At 44.9% G+C, this 19,096-nt stretch overlaps 1 long non-coding RNA gene across 1 annotated transcript; it reads right to left on the bottom strand.

Annotated features, from left to right (window-relative positions):
- Positions 1–442: 442 nt before the first annotated feature.
- LOC142819387 (uncharacterized) lies at positions 443–12,910 on the bottom strand. The gene is made up of 3 exons (XR_012897259.1): positions 9,461–12,910; positions 4,333–4,421; positions 443–1,328 (listed from the first exon to the last, which is right to left on the bottom strand). It is a non-coding gene; the product is annotated as an uncharacterized LOC142819387 (long non-coding RNA).
- Between the last annotated feature and the right edge of the window lie 6,186 nt (positions 12,911–19,096).

The raw sequence follows: 19,096 nt of genomic DNA, 5'->3' as shown, positions 1-19,096 counted from the left end.
ATTTTACGAACATTAACTAATTAAACTTCATTACTCCGTAGTGGGACACTATCAAGTCATTTAAAAAAATACTTTTAAAATAGTCCATTTCCTGATACATCAACTTTTAAATAGTATATCTTAACCTTCTAAACATCCCTTTACATTTTTATAAGGGATTTGCCTGCTCCTGTGTTAATGTTTACAGAGATGTTTCCAGCAAGGCAAGATCTGGCTCACCCTTCGCCCCTCGCCCCCCACTACAAGTCCTGCAATAGGGGAGTTTTGCCCATTGACTTCAGGAGGAACAGAATCAAGCCCTAAAACCCAGATTCTGCAAGACATATGTAGAGGTCCACTCACACATGTCACACTATAGCTGGGAGTCTTTCGGGAAAATGGTAAAAGACACCTGTATAAAGTACTGTCAAATGCACAAAGTGGAAAAAACAGAAAAATATGGTGAAGTATTTTGGGGGGGGAGTGTTTTTTGGAGAAGGTTAATCTAAGTCACAATAGTGTACACTTATCTAAATGCTTGATATTAAGTACATACATAAGTATGTAGGATCCCAGCTATAGGTGATTTCTGAGTTAGTGTTCCTTTAAGAATTATTAGCCCCATTTTACAGATGGGGAAACTGAAAGTACAAAATACCTTTCTCATAACTGAACAGTATAAACTTTTCTGCATAAAGTAGCTAAACTGTTTTTGAAGTACCTAAAATATGCAGACGTGCTGATTAGTGACATGCATTTTATGTACATGGATTTGTTTTTTTAAATTAGGATACAGGGTTATTAGTTCTATCTGCGAAAACATGTAGGTGCCCCACATAGAAGATTGCATATGAATAATTTAGGGGTATAGTACTTGTATAGCTGTAGAAGGGTGATTGTCTCAGCTTCCTTTGTTATTGCTCTTTGATCAAAAAATTCTATCAGAGAGCCAGATCCAAAAAGGAAAATCTTACCTTCCCAGATTTATGGAGCTTCATAAAAGACAAAGTGAGACAGACTGATTTTATCATTACAGAAATAGCTGGTTTGCATTTATTAGCAATTTCACTTCCACAGTGAAATAAAAATAAAACACAGACTGTTTTGACACCCCTGATATGGTTTTTGTTTCCATCTTTTTTCATATTTAAACTCATCATGTGACTTTAGTGCTGGTATCACAGACAGCTCTGTTTATCTATAGAACAGGCAGTCCCAGTAACAGCTCCTCCCAGGTTGTCCCATCAATGTAGTAGTAAAACAAATTCAAGATGTAGGGGGGGCCAACCAACCTTCCAGAGGCAAGAGGATAATTTATTTCCGACACCTGTCAGTCCTTGATCTCTCTTCTAAAAGACAATTAGTGACAATTATGATGTGTTTTGTCTAATGGACACTTCATCATTGAGAACTGGATAAAGACAACCAAACACTTTTCATGTAGGCCACCAAAAAAACCATTAAGAAGCGACTTTCACTCTCTAGCATCCTGGGTTGGATTTAAATCAGAACCTGAAGGTAAAGATTAGCACCAATCCCCTAAATTATCCAGCCCACTCCAGGATGCTTTTTGTAGTTTGGTAGCTACACATTCTATGATGAAAATATGACTGCTTTCTCAGTATAGAGCCAAAATCTTGTGAGCATATATCCCACTACATGACAGAGAAAAGTAGTGAAAGAAGAAACTGAATGTCCCACAGCATTAAAAGGAGCTTGGAAAGTCTAGTGCTTGGTGCAGGATGCTCTGAGCCAGAATTCTTGGGTTCTATTCCTAGAAGGGCCAAACATTTTCTATGTGGGTTTTTTTTAAGCAAGTTACTTAATCTTTCTGTGCCTCAGTTGACCAATCGGTAAAATAGTAATAATATCTTCCTTACAGGGATACTTTGAAACTTGGGTTTGTAAAATAGTGTGTAAATCTCACATTGAAGGTGCTATCATATCCACAGTATTATTAAAACAGACTGACTCATTAGAAGATGACAGAGAGCATTATAGAATGGGGCATGATCCAGAGAGGTGTGGAGTATCCACAACTTCCCTTAACTCAAGTGGGAGTTGTGGGTGTTGAGCATCTCTTGGGCTCAGTCACAGGGCATGTCTGGATAGGCTCGTTTTCTTTACACAGTTCTTTATAGATGCATCATTTCCTCTGCAAACTGATGCTCAAGGAAAATGAAACCCTTCGGGGATCTTTCTCAGTGAGGCTCCATCCTCAGGGAACAGCTTCTGCTACTCAGATTGCTCTTTGAATTTCCAAGGTGCCATTCGGCAGCTGGAGAAATGCCATATCGTGGATTGTTCAAAGAGTTTTATTAGAGCTTAATATGATCTCAAGGATGTGCCAAGTTTGTCATTACCTGACAATACAATTTTGTTAGTTTCTAACAAAGTAGCAGGGCTTTGACCGCTTGTATAAATACACTTGTAATGTTATTACTTCCTTTGTGGGGAGCAAGAGGGTGGATTTTTATTATTTTATTTTTAGGTATAAGCAGCATAAATACCAATGTCTGACTTGCCAATCCAAAAGCTTCAGGGGGTAGCTGAGTTAGTCTTTACAGGATAAATTTAAAAAACAACAAATAGTCTATTAACACCTTCAAGACTAACAAAACATATAGATATCATAAGCTTTCGTGGGCACAGCCCACTTGCCAATCCAAGACTGTTGGTACAATGACATCAGCCAAGATGGACCCAGAGCATCAGGGCAACTGAATCTGACATGTTGCTCACCAGCAAATAGAACAATTGGGGGGAAAAAAAAACCTCTAAGAATTTGAAAATCAGAAAGCAAACCAAAGTAGTCCCACAACATTAATTTGCATCCAGATGAGAGAGAAAAAACATTCTACACACACATTACAGCACTTTTGCTAGCACCATCATGTTCTGAAAAAAAATCAAGAAACTACAAACTAATATCCTGAGGGAAGACTTAGTCAGTAATAGTCTCCCTGATTGCCAGTTGAGCAACTCTCTGTAATCATCATCAACCAGTTTTCCTCACAGCTATTTATATTGGGGGCTGGTGGACAATTCAGCATACCATTTTATCAGCAGCTAGAAAGTCAATCTGCATTTCTTAGTCAAATCTCCCATTAAAATGTCTTGATTTCTCAAAATGCCCAACTGTGAGGATTGGGAGGTTCTGACTGTACCACTTTTCAGTTGTGGATTAGGTTATGTAATGGTAGCATGACATTGCCCTGCCTTGGAAAGCTTATATGTATGTGGCACCACTATGAGTCAGCAGGGTTGGATCAGGTCTCTGCCACGCTGGAGATAAAGATGGATGACGAAGCAGAAAACAACAGTCTATTCAAAGTAAAATACCTTGGGACAATAGGTTTGATCTACCTCCACTTCACACACATGTGTGCGCACACACACACACATACAGGCAGTCCCCCGGGTTACGTACAAGATAGGGACTGTAGGTTTGTTCTTAAGTTGAATTTGTATGTAAGTCGGAACTGGTACATATTGTAGGGGCAACTCTAGCCAAACATTTCTCCAGCGCTCAGTTTTATTCTCCCACACCTAACTTCCCTCAGTCCTTTATTCTCAAGCTGAGGTGTCTGCTGAGAAAAGCCGCTCTGTGTCTCCCTGGTCTGCTGGGGGGGGGGGGGGGGGGGTGCTAGCTTTGCGTCTCCCTGGTCTTCTGGGGGGAAGCAGCTAGTGCGAGGTTGCCTCACCCCGTTTGTAAGTAGGGATCTGATGTAAGTCGGATCCATGTAACCCGGGGACTGCCTGTATATATATATATATATATATATATATATAAAACGAAATTATAAAGGGACACACAGAGGGCAGATGGAACCATTTTGCACCAGACTAAGATGAGGGTGAGCAAAGAACCCTGCCTGCCTGATGGAACACAGGTGATCTCTCAAGGAAAGGGTGAGCTACCGGAGGACAGTGCATTTAGTATAGTGTTTTATGGTTTTCTGTATGATCTGTATTCTGTGTGTTTTCTTAAGTAAAGAGCTGTGGAGCTAGAATAAGTGCAGAGGCAGTTTACTCTATGGCAAGGTCAGGTCATCACATGGCAGTTTATGTCAACCTAAAACTGAAATATCTACACTAAAATGTCGTGCCCGCTGAAGTAACTCGTCCATTCTGATGACTTAATAATTCCACCTCTTTGAGGCATAGTGCTCAGGTCAATGAAGTTAGATCAACACGGTGTCAGTCCATTACTTACATTGACTGCTGCTGCCTTTCAGAGACCATATCGCAATGCCCCACACTGACAATTTAACCAGTGCAAGCGCTCCTAGTAAGGACACACACCTGCACTGCAAGCAGCATAAGGTAGAGATACAAAAGCAATTGACTTACTTCAGTGACTAAGTCAACATAAGGTCAATGTAGTTCTGTAGTGTAGACTTGCCTTTAAAGTTTAAGCATTCACAACTATCATGTTGATCCTGAAAGAGAGAAACAGTAAACTGAACGCTTCACACCTTTTGGGTGGAGTTCCAGGAAAGTAGAGTTACTTAAGTACCAGGGAGCTGATGGGTTAGAACTGCATGCAGAGGGGCTAGGTAGCTGGACAATGGGTTCCAACACTCAGGGTTTGTCTACACAGCAGGGCTTAACTTGAAATAAGCTACGCAAATTGAGCTACATCAATTGCGTAGCTTATTTCGAAATTGGGATTGTCTACACCACAATTGGGAGCATCTACACCATGGCTGGTCTCCAGTAAGGCCCCAAGAGCTTAAAATACCCCCAGAAAACCCAGGGCAACACAGATTTGGATTCCCTTTATAGCAGTCCTACTAGGTGGCTAGGAAGGGGTACTTGCCAGGATAAGTGACACCAACATATGCTGACACATTATATTAAAAGAAGCTTAAATTAATGGAGATTGCCTATCTCTTAGAACTAGAAGGGACCTTGAAATTGAAAGGTCATCAAGTCCCATCCCATCCCTTCACAGCAGGACCAAGTACCATCCCTGACAAATATTTACCCCAAATGGCCTCCACAAGGATTGAACTCACAACCCTGTGTTTAGCAGACCAATGCTCAAACCACTGAGCTATCCCACCTTCTAGCCCTGCTGTTGCAGTATGTATCTAAATCCTGACATTCTGTCAATGCTTCACCAGATGAAAATGTGCAATAATATGTATTTTTCTTTTAGGTGGCTAGTAGGAGTCGGATCCAACAAATCCTTACTCACACAAGTAATTTTATTGACTCAATGCATAATGAAGGACCACACACAAGTAAAGGTTTGCAGGGCAATTAAAGCACAGCCACTGATACCTGTGTGATAAGGCAGAGATCTGATAAATCCTCCACACTTGGGAGTCTTTAGAAACAGAATTGTGCACTAACTCTGAGTGGGAAATGTAAATGTGTCAGGATTCAAAGCAGTATGGACAGTCCTCTCTGCAAAGTAACACATTTTTCAAATGTAAATCAACAAACAACGAGCTCTTATTACATACAACAGCAAAGAAAACAATATTTAAAAAGCAAAATCCAGAATGCCATGGCTATTCCTGTATCCGAAAATAATGAAAATAATATTAAATAATATTACCGTCTCTCGTACGACAGTAAGAGATTTAACCTGAGTTCTGCTAAAATATGTGCCCTTAATACCTTTTTTCCAGCTAGAGTGCCATATCATAAGTTTGTCAGGAGGGGAAATATTTCTGGGATTAACTAAATGGTTCCAATCCTGCAAAACCTACAAAGGTGAGACACTGAGGAGAGAATATTTCGGGGCCTCTTTATATGCTGATATAGATGCTTTCCCAAATTAGCTTTTTTTTTTTTAAATGAATGCATCTGCAATTATGTCATGGGGTGCTATGGCACTAGCACCTTGTTAATTATTCTAGGTTGGGATGGAGCACCATGGAGCTGAGAGCTTTCCAAAGAGCAGATAGGTGCTGCCGGTATCTCATTGAATAAAATTCTTCCATCAGAGTCACTGCTGATTGAGTCAGTAAAGTCAGTGAGATTTAAGTATCATGTTAAGGACTTTTTAAGTGTTTTGCTGTGCTGGAGCTCCTACAACCCAGAACATTACACAGTGTTGTGGTGTTGGAAATGCCAGTTCTGGATGAAACATAGAATGAAGAAACATAGAATGCCATGTTTAGAATAATTCAAGATCTTTGGGCACTTTCCTAAGATTATTAAAGATGGAATCCTAACCAAATGCCTTGCAGTCTGCCAGCCTAAATTCATGCTGCAATTACAGGGCGAAATTGAAATTGGTTCCTATCTTAGGGTACGTCTAGACTACAAGCTTTTGTTGACAGAAGTTTTGTCGACAGATACTGCCAACAAAGCTTCTGTCGACAAAGAGTGTCTAGACTACAGACAAAACAAGCCGCTTTGTCAACAGACAAAGCAAGCCGCTTTGTTGACATGACAGTGTAGACGCAAAGGACAGTGTAAATGCAATAACACCTTCTGTCGACAGAACTATGTCGACAAAAGGCGTTATTCCTCGTAGAATGAAGTTTACAGCCATCGACAAAACTGCTGAATTCTGTTGATGTTATGTCAACAGAATTCAGCGGCAGTGTAGATGCAGGTATAGTTTTGGCGACAAAAGTCCACTTTTGTCGACAAAACCCTGTAGTCTAAACACACCCTTAAACTTGAGTAGTGTTGTTGTTTTCTGTCAAGCAGCGGCTGTGCTTCATGCATTTCACTGGTGATGCAAGGGATCCCTGCTTGCTGTGAAAATGCAAGAGGCTATTATTTTCATAGGACCCATCATACACGCTCTATAATCTTTCCCACCTGTCTTCCTCATACACTTTGGCCTGCCTTGTCATCATTTGCAATTTTGTTTTTTTCTAGTAACTAAGGCTCCAAGGCTTTCGTGGAAATCATGGATTCCACGGCTTTCTGGGACCTCTGTGACTTCTGCAGCGGCCAGTGTACCCAATCCAATGGCCACCTGAACAGCAGGGCACTGGCTGCTACTCAGGCAGCCCCAGGCAACTGGCCATCCCCCCACCTCCAGCAGTGGGGCCCCAGGGTGCTGTCCCTCAAGTTGGAGCAGCAGCTACTGCAGCAAGAGCCTCCATCAGGAACAGCAGCAGCATTGGGGCTCCAAGCCACCCTCACCAGGAGCAGCAGTGTCTGTGGGAGCCACTCTCCCCACCCCAACAGCTAAGATTGAGGGAGGGGTATTTTTAGTAAAAGTCATGGATGGGCCATGGTCTGTGGCTTTTTGTTTATTGCCCGTGACATGCCCATGACCTTTACTAAAAATACTCATAGCTAAATCGTAGCCTTACTAGTAGCCTATAAAACTGGGACAAAGACCTGGTGGCAGAACATGTTTTCTGTGAAAGCTGAAAAACGAGTGGACTGGTGTCCTTGAAACACGCAGCATGACTAATGCTCGGCTTACAAGGATCTAGGAGCACACATTTCTTGCACTTGTCAAAATGGAGCTGAGCAGCCTGAAAAGAACCGATAAGGCTGTAGGTAAAAATGAATGTCCTTTGCTGATTCTTACTTCAAGCAAGTGGGCGGGGGGGAGTGTCTTGCATAGAGAGCAGGGGGTCTTCACCAGCAAACTCAGCTGACAAGAGGGACGAGTCTGATCCACAAAGCTCAAATCTGGAACCAGCTGTGAACATGCTCAGAGAGCAAAGTAGTGTTCAGCTATAGGCACATGGGTAGTGAGTATCAGAGGTTAGGGGAGGCTATGCTTCCCCAAACAGCCTACCATGGCTCTGCCAATGCTCTGCCCCCAGGCCAGGCCCCCCTCATACATGCTGTTCCCAGCACTTTGCCTGGGTTGGTCCCAGTGCGCTGAGGCAAGCTAGTCGGCTTTCCATAGGGCACAGGAGGAAGAGGTGGGGGTAGTTTCCTCAGGCGGTCAGGGATCCTTACTGATAAAAACCCTGGCCTTAACCCCAAGTCCACTACTCATAGGACTCTAACCACAGAGCAGGGTCCCTTTCCCATAAGAGCCCTACCCCTTGTCCCATGTACACTACTCATAGGAATTCTTTAACCTTAGGGTGGAGACTCCTAACCATAGGAACCCTAAACACAATCCCAAGTGTCCCCTACTCATTGGAATCCTAAGACCAGCTCCATGTCCCCTTCTAATAGGAACCCTAACCCTTGCCCCAACCCCCTAGTTATAGGAACCCCAACTCTATTGCTGGGAGACCTACCCATAGGAACCATGACAGTGAGGTGCAAACCCCTACTGATAGGATTCTAAATCCAATTCCAAGCGCTCTACTCATAGGAAGCCTAAGCCCAGCCCAAAGGGTATGTCTAGACTACATGCTTCTGTCACCAGAGGCATGTAAATTAGACTACCCGACATAGTCAATGAAGCCAGGATATAAATATCCCTGGCTTCATTAAAATAAAAATGGCCGCCACACTGTGCCGGCTCAGCTGATCGTCGGCACAGTGCGGCAGTCAAGACGCAGATCATCGACAGGGAATGCTTTTGTCGACCACTCCTTTATGCCTTGTGAAACGAGGTTTACAGGAGCAGTCGACAAAGGCGTTCCCTGTTGACTGATCCATGTCTTGACTGCTGCGCTGTGCCGACAATCAGCTGAGCCGGCACAGTGCGGCGGCCATTTTTACTTTAATGAAGCCAGGGATATATAAATCCCAGCTTCATTGACTATGTTGGGTAGTCTAATTTACATGCCTCTGGCGACATACCCAAAGTGCCATACTGATAGGAACCCTGACCCTTGTTCCAAGTGACCTACTCATAGGAACCCTAACCCTATGGTAGGGATTGCTACTGATAGAATCAATAAACCCCACATCCTAGTCTACGCACATGAATCCTAGTCCTACTGAGTGGATCCCTACTCATAGGAATCCCTAACCCTAGGTTGGACTGAGCTACCCATAGGAGCCCTAACCCTACCGAAAGACCTCTACTCATAGGAACCCTAAACCTAGTCTCAAGTCCTCTCCCCATGTGAACCCAACCCCTAGAGCAGGGAGACCTATCCAAAGGAACCCTAACCTTAAACATAAGTGTCCTACACATAGGACCCTCGCCAAAGGCTCTTGTGTAAATTAGGTTGTCATGGGATAAGAGGGAAGATCCTTTTATGGATTGAGAACTGGTTAAAAGACAGGAAACAAAGGGTAGGAATAAATGGTCAATTTTCAGAATGGAGACGGGTAACTAGTGGTGTTCCCCAAGGCTCAGTCCTAGGACCAATCCTATTCAAATTATTCATAAACGAACTAGAGAAAAGGGTAAACAGAAAGGTGGCAAAGTTTGCGCATGATACTAAACTGTTCAAGATAGTCAAGACCAAAGCAGACTGTGAAGAACATAAGAAAGCTCTCACGAAACTGAGTGATTGGGCAACAAAATGGCAAATGAAATTTAATGTGGATAAGCAGGGCTTGACGAACGGCAGCGAAAACTGCTCGCCAGCCCCGTACTGCGAATGCGCAAGAGCCGCATTGCACATGCACTCACCGTGAATGAACAGGGCGCGTGGCTGAAATCTACTCGTCACGGGAGGAGGCTGTGAAGGCTAGGACTATAACAGAGTTTAAAAAAGAGTTAGATAAATTCATGGAGGTTATGTCCATAAAAGGCTATTAGCCAGGGGGTAAGGAATGGTGCCCCTGGCCTCTGTTTGTCAAAGGCTGGAGATGGATGGCAGGAGACAAATCGCTTGATCATTGTCTTTGGTCCACCACCTCTGAAGCACCTGGCACTGGCCATTGTCAGCAGACAGGATACTGGGCTAGATGGACCTTTGGTCTGACCCAGTACAGCCGTTCTTATGTTATGTAGGTACTGTCACCCTAGGGCAGGAACCCCTACCTGTAGGAATCCTGACCCTAGGGTGGGGAGGCAAAGCTCTTATCTGCATTTGAGGGTGTTTCGATCTGGGGCTTGGTCCCATCTCTGTCACACACTCAGTGCTCTGTCTAATGGTCGTATATTGTTTAAATCTGGCCCCAGGTAAAGTTTAAACTGCTAATGACAAATTAGTGACAGTGACCTAGATCCCTCCTTCAGGAAAAGACATGGAAGGGGATAAGGGAGGAAACTTCCTTCACTGAGTTTCCTGTGAATTCTTCCATCATGGGCATGGGGTTTGTATGAAATCTTGGAGGATTTGATAATCCCCACATGGATAGAGCTGTGCATTATGTGCCTCACTTCCCACATCACCTTCTTGCTCTTGGTCAGTAAGATTCCACATGTCCCCCTGAGACAACATCTGAAAGGAGGCATCCTAGATGGAGGGAGTCTGTTGGTAAGTTAACACAGCCCATGTCTCATAAAGATGGCTGCATAATGCAGCCAACAGCGGGAGGGTTATGGGAGTTGCAGTCTGTTCTGTTGCTGGCCCATTCCCACCTCATCTTTATTCTCTTTTTTCCCTGGAGAAATCTGTATTATTTGATTAAAATTGGCTTCCAGTATTTCCTGGACTACTTCACCAGGGTGAGTGGGGATGAGAAGAGGAGCAGAATAAATTGGGACAAAATTAAGAAAATAAAAACATGGGTGAATATCCAGTCTCATTTCCAGCCAATGAGATCTGTAAAACTTGGAGCAGTCTCCTGAAGGAATGGGTGTCCATGTCTTGGGACATTGAAAAGAAGACCAAACAACAAGGCACTAGAAACACTATGCATTGGCTAAAGAGGAAAATGGACTGCATGACTTGCCAGGTCTGCCTCCCTGCTTTCTATGATTCACATTGTGTTAACATTGTGTAAATAAAAGATGCTGTGAAAATTAAAATGTCTTCAGATTCTTTTTTTAGTCGTGGAGGTTGATTGTATGTGCTGGGGGAGGGAATAAGAGGATTGTTCTCCCCCACCCACCCTTCTCCTTTTGAAACTTTCCAGCATGCTCTTTGATCATCTCTGAGGATTGATTTAGGGGATGCAAATGAAAGCCTTGGCAATCTGAAGATGAAAATCTTCTCCCCTGACATTTCTGAGAGCGTTCAGAGAATTCTCTATAAGCCATTGAACTACTGGCTTAACAGAGAAAGAAAAGGAGGAAATTTTAATAGGCTGGGAAACAAAACTGCAGAAAAACAAGCAGCATTCTCCACAAAAAGCCAGCAGCGCCTGCAAACCTCTTCTGCCTTGTTTACTTCCCTTCTTTCCAGTTATACTTCCATGCTGCTGCAAAATATGCAAACAGAAACATGAAAACAAAGGTGAAACACAAGTCCCCTTTCTTACAAAGGGGTGGACTGAATATTCCACCATGTAAATCATAATATTTTACAGTTCATTAGCACCTCCTATCCTAACATTTCCAGGCATTTTACAATTATTAATGGAATTAACCTCCTCACAACACTCTTCAAAAGTAAGGAAGCTTCTATTATGGCTGTTCGGGGCATTATAAATGACTAAGAGAGACAATATTACATTTTACATATTGGGGACACAGGCACAGAGACATTATGGTCCACCAAGGTCTCCTACCCTCAGGCTTCCAGATCCCCAAGCATCACCTTTCTGGGGCAGAAACCTGCACTTCTCTCCACCCTAATTAGGTTTTTTCTAGGCTGCACAGCTTCCTTGTCTCCATTGTGAATTCTCCTCCAGTCACCCTAAGCAGGCCTGGTTTGTCTTCTTTCCACCTCTGACATAAGCAGTACAATTACCCATAGGCATAAGATATCACAAGCACATTTATTCTTCAAGTAAAAGCATTACAAAGAAAGCTTATTAAAACAATAACAGAACCCATATGCATGCTAATGAGCTTGCCACAGATCATGCTCACCCTTTTCCATAAGGTCTCTAATTGGTGTCAGTCCCTCCAAACCTTCCCTAAGGCTTGGGGGCATCCCTGTGAGTGAAGAGTTGTGTTTGCGCTGGATAAGAAAGAAGGCTTTGAGTCTGTTTAAACTCAGGCTATTTGTCCAAAAGGCCTTTCTTTGTCAGCTGGCCTCAGGACCAGCCCACGACATTTTGGCACCTGAGGCGGGGAGCTCAAATGACGCCCCCATGTCCCCTCGCTTGGGCCAAAACTTTGAAAGGTCTCAATTCTGCCTTCTACCTGTTCTACTCCTCTCATGGTTCTGCTCTGCTACTTACATATGCACCAGTAGCAGACACAATTTTCTACACTCTGGGTTCTAGTGCCCCCCCCCCCCCACAGTCTGGCACCTGAGGCAGCTGCCTCAGTTCACCTTATGGTAGGGGCAGCCCAGGCTGGCCTTGAGGTAACTGAGTATGTGCAAATCTTCCACGTGGGGAGACTGCTCAGGAGTTGTGACAGCCTGAGTGATTTTTGCCTAATTAGCCCCAGTGTTCTTAGTTCTTGGAGGGGCTGTGATTATCACCCCCCATGGAATGACATACAGCCCATAGGCCACAAGGATACCGAACACAGTAAGATCTCTGAAAGATACTGCAGGAGGTTTCCATAGATGTAACAGGCGACTCTTAAGATCAAGGGATCAGGATCACAGTCCATAGTCACTGGAGGCATGAAGTGGTCCAAAGCTTCTTGGGTCCAACTGAGAGCCTGAACCTGCCTCTAGAGCAGAGGTGGGCAATAACGTGACGGCAGTTCGTCAGGGTTAGCCCCTGGCAAACCACTGCTGCTATATTTACGTGCATGGCCGCAGGTACCAGCAATCACAACTCCCATTGGAAGCATATCGCCATTCCTGGTCAATGGGAATTGTGGGAAGCAGCACGAATTGGGACACAGCTTCCCACAGCTCTACTGGCTGGGAACAACAATCTGCAGCCAATGGGAACTGCAATTGCCAGTTCCTGTAGCCATGCAGGTAAATATAGCAGTGGGGGCCTGCCAGGAGCTAACCCTGGCAGACCAGATCCAGCCCGTGGGCTGATATTTGCCATCCCTGCTCTAGGGCCTTGTCAATACAAGTATTTTTCTAAGGGTATGTCTAGACTACATGACTCTGCCAGCAAAGGCATGTAAATTAGACTACCCGATATAGTCAATGAAGCCGGGATTTAAATATCCCCCGCGTCATTAAAATAAAAATGGCCGCCACGCTGTGCCGTCTCAGCTGATCGTCGGCACAACACGGCAGTCAAGATGCAGATCAGATGACGAGGAAAGCTTTGCCGACTGATCCCTTATGCCTCGTGAAACGAGGTTTACGGGATCGGTCGGCAAAGGCTTTCCTTGCCGACTGCTCTGCATCTTGACTGCCGCATGAATGCCACTTTTAATGAAGTGGGGGATATTTAAATCCCTGCTTCATTGACTGTGCTGGGTAGTCTAATTTACATGTCTCTGCCGGCAGAAGCATGTAGTCGAGACATACCCTAAGTCTCACCTGGCTGCAGTTTCTCCTGCACTAGCAGCTGCGGGAATGCTAATGTAGCCATTTTAATTGTCTCATCTCACTCAGCTCAGAGCATGCTTAGAAAAAAATTGTGGTTAAACTGTCAGCACCACGTGGCCCAGCACTAGTTCTCCCACAAGGAGCATAAAGGCAAGAGATTTTTAGAAAAAACGCTAGGGTAAATAAAGCCTCAATGAGCAGCTTCTGCCAAGAACACGAGTTCATTCTACTTACTTCCAACTCCACATCACTGCTATCTTTGCAGGCGTCACCTGGGAGTTGGAGCCCTGGGGGTCTGTTGGAAAAGGCACAGCCTTCTAAAAAAAATTAATATAATTTCAGAACTGGGCTAGGAAATTCCATTAGCCTTTCCTCCAGAAAGAAAGCAGGAGACTTTCCTAATCCCAGCCAGAATGTCCCATCTTTGCTCGCCGAAGATGTCTGTGTTTCTTGGCTTCCTCCTTAAGCCAAAAATACATCTCATGTAGCTGTCATCTTAGGTTAAAGCAGAGGGGTCTGAACGTTCCTCCTGCATCTCTCACACTGGTGACACCTCATAGGGAGGAACCATTTTGTGCCCGTTCACACAAAGGCTACTCTGAGCTGCCGGGTGTACCCTGAAAGTGGAATACACAATGGATGATGATTTACTGAATTATTTAGAGATTTATTTCCCTGCCATGCTCCAGAGGAAGAGAGTCTAAAACAACTGCAGGGAAGTTCCTGTACAGCAACTGCAAAATTTCTGAGCTCAATAACAGCATTAAGAGGTAGTCAAAAATACTTAGTGAGGATGGGAACTTTCCATTTAACGAGTCATTCCCTGAAGCATGACAAGAAGAACTAGGATCAGATACTGTATTTGAGCCACTCCAGAAGGGGTGAGTCTGCAGAATAAGTAGATACTGCTGATCTCTCCCCTCACCTTCTCTCTCTTTTGTTTCCCCATGTACTGTATTTGGCTGCCAACTTAGGCTGTAAATCTCTGGGCAAGGGTCATATCTTTTAGTGTTTGTAAAAATAAAAAAACATGCAGGGGGCGATACTTTAGAAATAGTAGTAGTGTAGTCAGCTATACTTTCTTAATTAGTGTAGAGTAGGGGTGGCCAACCCATTAGAGGCAAAAAGCCACAATTGTTGGGGATATAGCACAAAGAGCCTGGGGGAAAAAGTTGTCAAAAAAAAAAATACCGCTGGGACACTGTCCCTTTAAACACAACTCTGGATGGCTTTTTGGCCACATCAGGCTCCCGTTGGCCAGCGCCGTCTTGCTGGCACCATTTTGCTTTGCCATGCCAGATGGTGAGCAGAGGGAAATGGGAGCCGGGGCCATTTTTAGGGGCACAGGGGTGGCTTTGCGAGCTGCACTTGAAGGGGGGAAGAGCCACATGCGGCTCGTGAGTGGCGAGTTGGCCAGCCTGTGTAGAGAATGGCACGAGTAGTTCATGCTGGGAAATGGGAGCACTAAGCAAAAGCAAAGTGGTATTGCATAAGTGGGAGGAAGGCTGATCTTGTGGTTAAGGCCAGGGTATTGGGGCTCTGTTCCCATCTCCACCATTGATTTCCTCTATGACCTTGGCAAGTAGATAGGCAAAGATCTTGAAAGGTATTTAGGTGCCTCATTCCCATTAAAATCAAAGGGAGGGAGGTGTCTAAATATCTTCCAGGATCTGAGCCTTTAGGGTCTGTTCCCACTGAGGTTCTCTGGGACCTTAAATTCTCTCTGTGCCTCAACTTCCCTCTTCCTTAAAATTTGGATGCTAGTACTTCTTTGTATCATGGGTCTGATATGATTACTAGGTGCTAATAAGGTTCTGGAGATGAGTGGGTGTCACGTGCTAGAGAGCTGCAACGCATTCTTGCATAGGGTCACTGTCGAAAACATACAACCTGCTGCTCCTTCTTATTCTCCATTTTCAGGGCACAAAGTGGCCCTCGGCTTTTCCATTTTGTGCTTGTTCGCCTGCATAGATGCAGGGGTTAGGACTGGAGAGCCATGGGCCTGAGAACTCCCCAAGAGCCAAGCTGGAATGTTAAGGCATTCTCCATATCATTGCCCTGCCCCACAAAGGCCTTTCTTTTTAGGCTGAAGAAAATGGATGTTAATTTATTCTTTATTGCTAATTCAGAAAGGAGCATAAACACGAGTGCTCCGTTGCAGAGACTTCTACCAAGGGTGTAGTTTAAGTCCAATTATATGCTATTAGTGCATTTGCTCTTTGTTCCTGTGGCATATTAATTGCATGTCTGGTATTCTGGTAATTAACACAATTATACTTTTTCTCCCCACCTCCTTCAGTAGACCATGAAGCTTTGCATTTTATTCAAACAAGCTGCTTTCAGTCGCTAGAAGAAGGCTTATGATTTATTATTAATATAATTTTTAAAATGAAATCAACAAAATCAACAGAACTCTCACTTGGATCTATAGCTGAGAAGTGCCATGAATGTCCTCCAGCTAAAATAAAAAGCATGGGGCTTTCTCCCATTAGGTTGCAGTTTAACATACAGACGTCTAATGTGAATTAGAAGCCTCTGTCTGTGTGTCTGGCATGTTAATCAGTGGCTGGAGGAGGGGGGGAACTCTGCTAGTTCTGCCATACATGGCCATGCCAGGAATGCTGTCACTCTTAAGGGCCCAGTCCCTCCCAGCATCAAGAGCTCCCAATTCCCATCTGTTAGTGAGAAACGAGGACGCTCGGCTCCTTGTAGGTTCACACCTATGAACCAACAAGTGTGTATACCAGTGGTTCCCAACCTTTTCAAGCATATGGGACTCCTTTTCAATCTATTAAAATTTTACGGACCCCCCTCCCAAAACAGTACAGCTGTTTTCAAACATTCCATTTCTTGATAATCATTTGAAATGTAGAATAGTTCATGTTATCTAAACAAATACAGTAGCATTGCAAGATAATACAGCATGTCCACACGGAAACGTAACAACTTTGAGGTGCCATATGTTTTTATTGAATGCAATTTTATTGGATCCACTGATCCATTTTTGCTCCCAGCCCAACTAAACCTTTCCCGCCACCCCAATAGCTTTTGAACAGTTAGAGCAGGGTGACGTATTCAAAAAAAGAGGAAAAAAATGGTAAAAAGTGACTGACCCGTTTATATGCTGACTCCAGGGGACAGTCGCAGCTTATAAGCTTCAGTGTGGGCTGAGGGACGTGCAGACTGCAGGGCACAGAGTTTCTCAGGTTCCATTGGCTGCTGTTCGCCTGTGCTGCTTCCTCAGCTCCTGTCCCCTCCGTCCCCTGCCCATGAACGGAGCAAGGGGGCTCTCATAGCCAAAGGGAGCTCTGGAGCTGCCAGCTCCTCAAAGGTGGAATTTCGGTAGTACGGGGGGAGTCAGAGGAGAGAGGGAACACAGCTTGCTTTTGATCCTGTTCTCTAGAAACTAAGGGGCTGTGTCTAGACTGGCAAGTTTTTCCACAAAATCATCTGCTTTTGCAGAAAAACTTGCCAGCTGTCTACACTGGCCGCTTGAATTTCTGCAAAAGTGCTGACGATCTCATGTAAGATTGTCAGTGCTTTTGCGGAAATACTATGCTGCTCCCGTTCGGGCAAAAATCTTTTTCTGAAAGACTTTTGTGCAAAAGGGCCAGTGTAGACAGCAGAGATTTGTTTTCTGCAAAAAAGCCCCGATCGCGAAAATGGCGATCGGGGCTTTTTTGCGGAAAAGCGTGTCTAGATTGGCACGGACGCTTTTCTGCAAAAAGTGCTTTTGCGGAAAAGCGTCCTGCCAATCTAGACGCGCTTTTCCGAAAAGGCTTTTAACGGAAAACTTTTCCGTTAAAAGCATTTCCGGAAAATCATGCCAGTGTAGACGGAGCCCCTAGGGAGTGAGGGGAAAGTGGTTACATCCTGTGCATGCCTCTCACATACCAGCCAGGCGTGAGAGGCATGCACAGCATGCAAGCACCTTCCCCATGCTCCCTTAGCTTCCAGAGAACAGGGTCAAAAACAAGCCTTGAAACCGGGCCCATCGTGGTGGGCCCAATCCTTACTTTTAAAAATTTTCTGCTGCCCCCTTGCAGACCCCCAGGAGTCCACAGACCACAAATTGGGAACCACTGGATTATGCCAATGTAGATTAACCCAAAATGAACAGGTGCGTGTCAGTATTTTAACTAGAGACATTGATGACTAGCTCTGCAGTAATTCAGTTCCCAGGCCTGAGAGCTCACCAGGTGCAGAAGTCTTCCTGCCAGCCCTCTCAGGCAATGTTTGCACTACACTCCTTCCAACAGCACAGATGTGCCACTGCAGACGTACCCCTTTAAGGTGCATAGTGCAGGTGCTTTTGGTGCTGGATGAGAGCTTTCCCAGCAACAAAATAAACCCACCTCCAACAAGGGGCAGTAGCTTTGTGGCCCACCATGAAGCACTGTTCACAGCTGCACTTTTCATCATTAAAACTTCTGTTGTTCAGGGGAGTGTTTGTTCACACCCTTGAGCAACAAAAGCTTTAACAAGGCAAATGACACTGCAGACACACCCTGGCTCTCTTTTTCGCTTTGTGCAACACAAGTACGTTCCATGAGTCTGGCACATCCTGCATTGCTGGAAGGGGCTTGGATGCTATCGTGGGAAGGGTGGTATAAGAACCTTTATGGACTCTCACATTGTACAGCAGTGGTCACCAACCAGTAGATCAGGATCTACTTGTAGATCTTGGAGCCTCTGACAGGTGATCCTGACTGGTTTGGCCAAGAGGCTACCAAGTGCCAGCACTTCAGCTGCCCCTCCCCCTACTGCTGTGCATCTCCTGCCCTTTGCCTTGGTTAAAAATGAGGGAAATCCCTAGCGGCGTCTTCTCTGCCCTACCGTTAGCCTGCGTTCAAGCAAAAACTCCCACTAAACCCCAAGATTATTAATAAACTAACAAACAAAAAAGGAAAGCCAGACAGACAGCCTCCAAGCCCCTCTGTGATGCTTGTGAGTAGTGAAAGTGGCAGGTCAGTCCTGCAAGGTGCAGGTCAGTCCTGCCAGGTGCAGGTCACCCTCAGCTCGCCATGATTTCAGCATGTGACAGGGTGTGGCACAGATTATGCCCCTAAAAAGACAGCCTTTAACCAGGTCCCTTTCCAACAGGAGCATGCTGGCCATCAAAATAGGCCCGGGAAATGGGTTGAGAACGGCCCTCCCCATGGCGTCACCCCTGCGTGCCCCTCAAGCCCTGCCCCCTGCGTCATGTCTGGCACGCGGCACAGGTGGCAGGTCGGACTCTGCGTGCCGCATACAGCGTGGACGCGGAGCCGCTCGCAGTGAGGGGCAACGGCATGCGGACACGACGGCCCACCAGGAAATTCCTGGTATCCCACCGAGCCAGTCCGCCCCTGCTTTCCAATCCTTTACTGGAGACTTTTTGTTTTGCTGATTGCACTGCAGTCCCCTTGTACTCCCTTGGGAAGCAGTGAAATGAAAACCAAGTGGGTAACTATCTATGTGAAGAAAGAGCTTGCTTCTAGAAAACACCATCTGGAATATTTTTTATTTTGAATCACTGTATTTAACAAACCATCGCTAGCTCTTTTAAAGGGACAGAAGAGACACTGCACTTTTATTATCTATCATAGTGATGCCAAGAAATCCCAAACAGGGATTAGAATTCCATAATTTCTCTCCTGCAGAGCTCACCGCCTATGACTACATAAAGGAAAAGTAGTGTTATCTAGTGGTTAGATCATGGGCCTGGGAATCATGGCTCCTATGTTCTATTCCTGGCACTTCCACTGATTCACGCTCTAACCTCGGGCAAGTCACTTCATCACTCTGTGCCTCACTTA

This window comes from Pelodiscus sinensis, chromosome 23 (assembly GCF_049634645.1).
Source record: "Pelodiscus sinensis isolate JC-2024 chromosome 23, ASM4963464v1, whole genome shotgun sequence".
In the NCBI taxonomy this organism is placed as follows: domain Eukaryota; kingdom Metazoa; phylum Chordata; order Testudines; family Trionychidae; genus Pelodiscus; species Pelodiscus sinensis.
Note: the sequence above shows the minus strand (reverse complement) of the source record. Positions and strands in the feature narration are given on the sequence as shown.